Source organism: Nicotiana tomentosiformis, chromosome 1, assembly GCF_000390325.3.
Source record: "Nicotiana tomentosiformis chromosome 1, ASM39032v3, whole genome shotgun sequence".
NCBI lineage: Eukaryota > Viridiplantae > Streptophyta > Magnoliopsida > Solanales > Solanaceae > Nicotiana > Nicotiana tomentosiformis.
Window position 1 is genome coordinate 109,262,868 of NC_090812.1, and position 8,319 is coordinate 109,271,186.

At 36.7% G+C, this 8,319-nt stretch overlaps 1 pseudogene; it reads left to right on the plus strand.

The window, feature by feature from the left end:
- The first annotated feature begins 682 nt into the window (after positions 1-682).
- LOC104115163 (pre-mRNA-splicing factor SLU7-like) lies at positions 683-6,593 on the plus strand (annotated as a pseudogene).
- The last annotated feature ends 1,726 nt before the right edge of the window (positions 6,594-8,319 follow it).

Genomic DNA, 8,319 nt, shown 5'->3' on the forward strand with positions numbered 1-8,319 from the left:
CAATCTTAAAAGGAGGACTGCCAGAATTTTCACAATCTGAGGACAACCAAAACTTTCATCCAAACTTTATATTTTTTACTATAATGCTGGCTGGTTTGGATGATTTTCTATCTAAATATTTTTTTCGTATCAAAGAATGATTTTTTTTTAAAAGTGTTAAAAGTGGCTATCCGCCAAATATTTTCTGATGTTTTTACACAATATAAAATCTAGAAAAAATTAAGTAGGTGTTTGACCATAAGTTTTGGAAGTTCTTTTTCAAAAAAACGTTTTAAATATATGTTTGTATATAGAATTAATCTAGTTTTTGGGAGATTTTAAAAATTAAACTTCAATATAGCTTAAGACCTCTCTTTGGGCTAAATCATAATCATTTGAGACTTTTTAGCTGAAAAAAAGAACTTTTTAACATGTCAAAATTTGCCCCAAATTCATGTCTAAATATATTTTTAATTTTACATCAAACTTCGTCCAATTTTGTCAAAAAATATTTGGTAATCCATCCTAAATTTAGGAGGCTAAGGCTTGGGCTCTAGTAGATGCTTTTGACCCATAATTTTAGACTACTACAGTCCCAACAAAGCAGACCGGGTCGGTCCACACAGCCAACCGCCAAAACCAAACGGTAGCCGTAGAGCTCCAACCGCCTTTCTTTTGTCCAATATATATCAGTTGCCCACTCGAACTCGGATTGCGAGAGAGTAATTTCTGGGGCTTCGTCTATCCAATAGATAATCGATTTTCCCCTCAGTTTTCTGCGTTTCAGCTACTTACTGAAACAATTATGGCTACTGCATCAGGTACGCGTTTATTTTGATCACATGATCATCATTACCTCGTAATTTTTATGTTTGATTCATGCGTAATTAATTAATGTATGGAAATTTCAGTGGCATTTAAATCAAGGGAGGATCATAGGAAACAGTTGGAATTAGAGGAAGCGAGAAAGGCTGGCCTTGCTCCTGCTGAGGTGGACGAAGATGGAAAAGAGATCAATCCTCATATTCCTCAGTATATGTCTTCTGCTCCTTGGTATCTCAATGCTGATAGACCTGTACGTACGTCTTCTCTTCTTTTATTTAAGTTTTGTGATGTAAAATTTGTTGATTTTTAATTTTTTTGACCTTTTTAATTGTTTTCGGTGGTCATAGAGTTTAAAACATCAAAGGAAGCGGAAACCGGATTCGAAAAACAGGAGCGAATGGTATCATAGAGGTGAGAAAACATATCAGGCTGACAAGTATCGGAAGGGTGCATGTGAAAAGTAAGTGTGGTGCCATATGCTTAACTTCTGTTGTCATTTGTTGACACTTAATTGCCCATGATGCTTGTATGTATTGTAGTTTAAAAGAAATCTAACTATAAAGAAACTTTACTTTGGTAGTTTAAATTTTGAACCCCTTATGCTTGCTGCTTTCCTTGCATGATGGATGGCTAAATTTAGTATTTAATTATTTTGTAATCTTTGAGATGGGGAATTAGTCTAAAATTAGGTGTTTCTTTGTCATGATTCCAATTCTAGAAGTTGCAAAGGGAAATAATAGTTTCGCCTTAAGGAACATAAACAGTTGTATGATATTTTTGGATTCAAGAAACAAGAACAATAGCCCTTATTCTTCTTTGTTTCAAATTTGTGCCATGCAGAAGACAATGGGTAATGCCCTGCCTTGGCAAAATAGTACTAGTTAAGTTAGAATTAAATATTAATGGAAAGGTTTAAACTCTGCAACCAAAGAAAAAAATGAGTTGAAATTGTGATTGCGTGGTGATTAATGTGGAGCATTTTAGGAAAATAAGTTGCTTTTGTAAATTGGAAATAAAAATTAATATTGATTAGTGGGGAAACATGTAAATTTCACGTGATGTATGTTAAAGAGGAGTTATTTATTTTGGGAAAACATATATGGTTTTCGACAAGGTTTGGGAAAGCATACGATGTGGGGCAAAATGTCCATTTCATTAGGTTATCCAAACAATCCGGGAAGATAAATGTCCATTTGTCTTTTGTGCAGTTGTGGAGCAATGACCCATGATGTTAAGTCATGCGTGGAAAGGCCGCGTGAAGTGGGAGCAAAATGGACAGGAAAACATATTGCTCCTGATGAGAAGATATAGCAGTTTGAGCTGGATTATTATGGTAAAGGGGATAGCTCGAATGGTTATGATGCTGCTTCTTATTTCCTTGTAATTGAACGATATGAAGCAAGGGGTGATGCAAGAAGGAAATACCTCAAGGAGCAACAACTTAAAAAATTGGAAGAGAAAAATAATAAAGAAAATAGAGAAGGAGGTGATAGTGACAATAATGATTACGAGGATGCTTTGAAGGTAGATGAAGCAAAGGTTGATGAAAGTAAGCAGATGGATTTTGCAAAAGTCGAGAAGCGTGTGCGAATCACTGGTGGTGGTAGCACAGGAACTGTTAGGTGAGTCTTTTTTAATATATTTTATGTGGGTCATTGTGGGAGTTAGAATGTGAGCACTTTTTGAATGTTGTGGTTGAATATTACGCTCTACTGATGCATCTGTCCTGACCAGGAACCTTCGTATTCGGGAGGATAGAGCCAAATATCTTTGCAATCTTGATGTGAATTCCGCACACTATGATCCCAAAACACGATCCATGCGTGAAGATCCTCTTCCTGATGCAGATCCAAATGAAAAACTCTATGCTGTAAGTGCTACTAGTCCCGAAAAGGTCTTTACTCTCAATCTTCTGTTATATGCATGTTTATCAACTGTGATCGTTTCTCTGTTTAGGGAGATAACCAAAACCGACTTAGTGGTCAAGCGTTGGAGTTCAAGCAGCTTAATGTACATGCCTGGGAGGCTTTTGAGAAGGGTCATGATGTTCATATGCAATCAGCTCTATCCCAGGCGGAGTTGCTCTACAAAAATTATAAGATTAACAGGGAGAAACTGAAGGCCCAAACTAAGGGTGATATCAAGCAGCTAGTGATGACACACTTCCAAGAGAACTCTTACTGGGTCAAAGTGAGAAGGAGGTTGAATATAATCGTGCTGGTAGGATTGTGAAGGGCCAGGTAACGAATTATCATTCAAAAATTTGCTTTCTTGTTTTTGTTCGAGCACGGCTAGATATTTTCTTATGCAGCTAGTATCAATAAGTCATATAGCCAACCTAGCTAGCTTGGGATGGACACATAGTAGCAGTTTTTGTTTATTAATTGGGTATCATAAATGAAACTCTCCAAGCTGTTTTCCAGTTGTAGAAAAATCACAACAACGGTTACGCCTCAATTTTGAACTAGTCGGGGCGGCTCTATGAATCCTCTATTCCATGCTGCTCTACTAGACAGTTCACTCATTCACTGATCACCATTGCCACCTCCTAGGACCTCATTGTAAAGTGAAAAATCGCTAATCAGCAATTAACGGAAGGACTTGGCTGGCAAAACTCTCTGAAGACATGTTTGTCAGTTTCTTCCTCCATCTGTCTATGAAGAGTTCCCTTAAAACAGAAGAAAGTAACATTCAATTGAGAGGAAGGGCCAAAAATGAAGTGAAAAAAAGGAGGAAAAGCATAATGATTAATGGAAAGTGTCTGGAAAAGAAGGAATCTAGAACTAGATATGTGATCAATGTAGCTAGCATGGCCTATAATTAAGCTCCACCGGAGGTATTGGATAGCCTTGGCATGGAAGAATCGAGAGCAAGAGAGAGATACGTGTTCAAGGTGCAAAAGTTGTCTAGGGCAGAGTGCATTTTCTTGACTTTTACCACCATGGTAAAATTGACTCTGTTAAATTCTCATTTCCTTTTAAAATAAGGATGATTAACTAACTTGGAAAACAACATGTGCAGAAAATCCATGCGAAGGTATGGTCTTTAGATTATTGAAGGCACTCTTTCCTAACGCATTGATGAACCATGTAAAAGAACAAGTAGTGGCAGTACGATTCCTGACCAATTTCATTGTTGTTATTTTAAGTTTTAAACCCTTAACCTTGTGCCATTTATTGTCTGAGAAAGACGGCTTTGTCGTTTCTACTTAGGATCGGGTATGGAGTTCTTAGTTTGATCAGTCCATTCATGCTCTTCATGTTCTGTGCACTTTTGTGCATAAAAGGAGGACGAATTGTTTGTTTTCTAATCAATGGAAGGGAATTGTTCAGTCAAATATTTTCTGTCCTATTTGTTTGTTACTTTGTTTGTTTCACAAAACTCAGTGAGTAACTTGCTATGCAGGAGATGTCACTTCCTAGAAGCAAATATGAAGAGGATGTTTGCATCAACAATCACACCACAGTTTGGGGTTCGTGGTGGAAGGATCACCAATGGGGTTACAAGTGCTGCAAACAAACAATCAGAAATAGCTATTGTACTGGTGCTGCTGGAACTGAAGCAGCAGAAGCTTCTGCTGATCTTATGAAGGCCAACATTGCTCGCAAGGAGGCAGCTGAAGGTTTGTTGAAACTGTGGATGTAGTCTTGAAATTATAAGACTCTGCTTGCGTAACAACTTCACTGTCATAATTTATTGTAGTTTTCCTTAACATTGTATCTATTTCTCAAATTTACCTTCTGAGGAGTAAAAAGAAAGTAGATTGTTTCTTGTGCATGTTATCAAAAGATAACTTCAACTCGCGCATTAGTGTTTTGCCAGTAATTGGCATTGTTTTACTTTTAAAAAAAGTATTTGGCATTGTTTTACCTATCAAAAAATGTAATTAGCATTGTTTTAACTGATCAAAGAAGGTAATTGGCATTGTTTAGTATAATTGCTAGCATAATACCAGAATAACATCAGTAGTTGAAGGGATAATTGAATGGTCTAATTTCGTCTCTCACACTCTCTATAGTAATCTTCCCAGGAGGAGGTTTCAGGTTGTTAAAAGTTTCGTAGTTAGTAAAGTCAATATTGTCTGAATGAGGTGCTAGTTCTTTTACCAGGGAAAAATCTTCAAGCTATAGGAGTACTGAAAGGCAGAAATAGCTTCTACTAACAGATTAAAAAGAAAATTAGCTTCTCCTATTCCAAGAAAACCGACCAGAAGCTCTCTCCTTTCTTTCTTCTTTCTTTTCTGGATTGATTCGTGTGCTGCTTCTTTCGATGGCAGAAGGTTTTAGATTGTAGGCTTGGAGCTACATAAGTGATTATAGCTACCAGTTTCCTAATTAATGTACCGTAGAAAATTTCTCTAGGTATATCTTCAAATACAGAAAATTTGGTTATGGTGTATCCTCTGAAAGGAATATATTCAGACTCGAGCAAACTTAGCCTGTCCTCTACAGTTATAAGATCTATTCAAGCCAATTAGTTGATTCCCATTATTTGCATGCCTTATAGAACTAGAATGTCTTGGAGTAGGTGTAATGGCTTTTTTGGCTTTAGAAGAAAATAACGTATTAGTTTGCCGATAGCTAAACATATTCAATATTAGTTTGGTGTATGTATAAGAGGACCTTTTGTCGCTCTGTTGAAGTGGTCAGCATAACCACTAGGGTTTTAGTGGTACTAGGCAAATACAACATTTATATTTCTAGACAATACTAAGTTGGCCTTTGCTCTGGCTTCTGTAGTGGGAAGGTCTTTGGTTTTTGCTTGAATTAGCAGCTTAAGACCGGCTCTTATTCAATAAGAATAGTCCAACAAACTGCTGAAAGGGATTATTTACTAAAGACCGTATCACAATCACACTTTAGGCATCTGTCCTCTTCAATGTTTGATCAGATCTTTTTTTTCTATCCAGATACACATGCATCCATTGAGGAGAAGAAGCTAGCTATTTGGGGGACTGAAGTGCCAGATGAGTTGGTACTAGACCAAAAAAGGCTCAATGAACCTCTAAAGAAGGTATCCAAATAATTTTCTATTTCTGGGGGAACAAAAGGGTTATTCGCCCCCCCACCCCCCCACCCACCCCAAAAAAAAATAAAAAAAGGAGAGTCGGAGGAGGCGGGGAGAGATGTTTCTTAGGACTGCCAAGGTTGGGGTTGGGTAGATATGATTACCTGACTTTTTTTATTTCTTCTGATAACCTGGCTGGATTCATCTTCTATTTAGATTCTCAGTTGGCTCTAGAGCTTCTGATTTCCCGAGGTGCTAATCAAATTTATTTTGCTGGTTGAGCAGGAAGAGGAGAAGAGACGAGAAGAAAAAGACGAACGGAAGAGGAAATATAATGACGAGGTACATCTACATTTTCATTTTTATCTTTTTGCTGGTGCTTATCCACTTCTTGGTCCTTTCTAACGACATTTGCCTGTACAGGTTACACTTGAAGATATGGAAGCATCACCACGATGATCCAATGAGGGACTTTCTTCACTGAGTTGGGATGTGGCCAAATTGTTAACCTCTTAAAGGAGGAAACATTAGTTGGACCTTGTGCTAGTCTTTGGTGGAAATGTCTATGATAGTTGCTTAGTCGAAGATTGTATTACGAGGAAGAGTTTTGTCTTGGGGTTGTTCAAGGTCTTTTTCTTCTATGATTTTAGTACCATAACATTGTGTAGCACTGCATGACATACACTTCCGCACCACCCATATAAAAAGAGCATATGTAGAGGAGGATACTGGAGAACTCTGGTGGTGTAATTACGTTGTAATATAGGCAAAGGGTTGGTGTATGCTTGGGCCTCTTGGATATTTATGAATTTATTTTTAGAGCTTAACGTTTATCTCCTCAGTTTTTTTCTTTGCCTCAGGCTATTTACAACCTCTTTCTGCACTTGCCTGGTGTCATTGGGTGTTGTTTGTTTGAAGCCTTTACTCTCGTATACTATATTAGTCTTCTTTCTGCGTCGTTGTGTGCGCATTTCTAACTTGTGAGTGCACGACAGAGGCTATGAGCCCGTATGGATTGGCTTAAAAAAAGTAGTTTTTAAGTACAAGTGTTTAAAAGCACTTTTTAAGTGCTGGAGTTGGTTTTATAAATAAGCAGTTACGTGTTTGGATAAAAGTACTGGAGCTGAAAAAAAGCTATTAAAGTGTTTGATAAACAAGTGTTAATAAACATTTTTTTTTGTTAAAATTACTGAAATATCCTTAAAGCTGTTAAACCTATAAAGAAGCTTATTACTATAATATTTTATTTTAAATAATATGAATACATAATAATTAATATTTTAATTCACTTTCAATTTTAAAAACTAAAAGTAGTATGAAATGAAAAGAAAATAGTTGGGTACTACTTCAAGTAATCTCAGCACAAAAAGCAGCGACGGATAAAGAAAATTAGTAAAAAAATGAAAAATGGGAAGCAAACGAATCATTACCATGTGGAGAAGAATGGGAAAGAAAAAGAGTAAAATGAAGAAAGCAGATGCTGCAATTTCGGGAGGAAGAGGAAAAGCAGAGGGCAATTTCAAGTTTTCTACTGAGGGGCAATTTCGAGATTAAGAAAAATTATAAGTAATAAGAATGTAATATCTTTAGTCAAACCAATATAGTTTTTAAGCCAATTTCAAAAAAGTTGGGTTACCCAACTTTTTGATTTTGACCATTTTAAGGCAGATTTTAATTTTTTTAAGCCATTTTTTTGGTTGCCAAACACTTTTAAAAGTTAAAAAGTGCTTCATCCAAACAAGCGCTATATTGTGCATTGGCTCATTGTGTTTAGCAATAGAAAATCTTCTGTTGTGAAAAGGTTAGGCAGTGATATTTGTTTACCCTAAAAACGGATAACAATTAAATTTATACGCGATTTTAAGGATACATGATATAATTTGGCACAAATTAAGAGAATATATTAATATTAAATTTGACGATAAAAGAAATAAATGCAAACCAAACGAATCGAATAGCCTTGGCCCTCGAATTCGATCACCCTTGAATCAAGAGAAGTTTCAACTTGATATAAAAACAGAGTAACAAGATAATGAAAACTAAAAACAAACAGTGTATTGCTTTATGTTGCGTAAAAGTAATGCCCCTTTACAAATGATCATATCCCCTTTATATAATAGGGGAGTCCTACTCTTGATACAGTTCTAAATGAAGTAAGAAATCTCCTGATTGGCTAATTAACTGACCTATTCTTGATACATGCCGAGATCTCCGCCGTGATCTACGCTCGATCGCGGATATTTCACCTTTCTATTATCCGACTCAGCAAGTTTCTCTCGATCTCGCATGTTCTCGACTTTGTTCGGTCCCGGGGTCTCGAACTTGGCGATATAATTTTATACCTCGATTGGATATGACTCGAGGTTGGACCTTAATCTATCATATCCCTGTCTCGATAAGTCAAGCAAGGGGCGAGCCCGGTTTTGGCCGTATACAGATAGTCCCCTCGTTTCTTGGAGAGAAAATGACGAGAAACAACATGAATTTCTGAATCCCGTCTCGATGGGC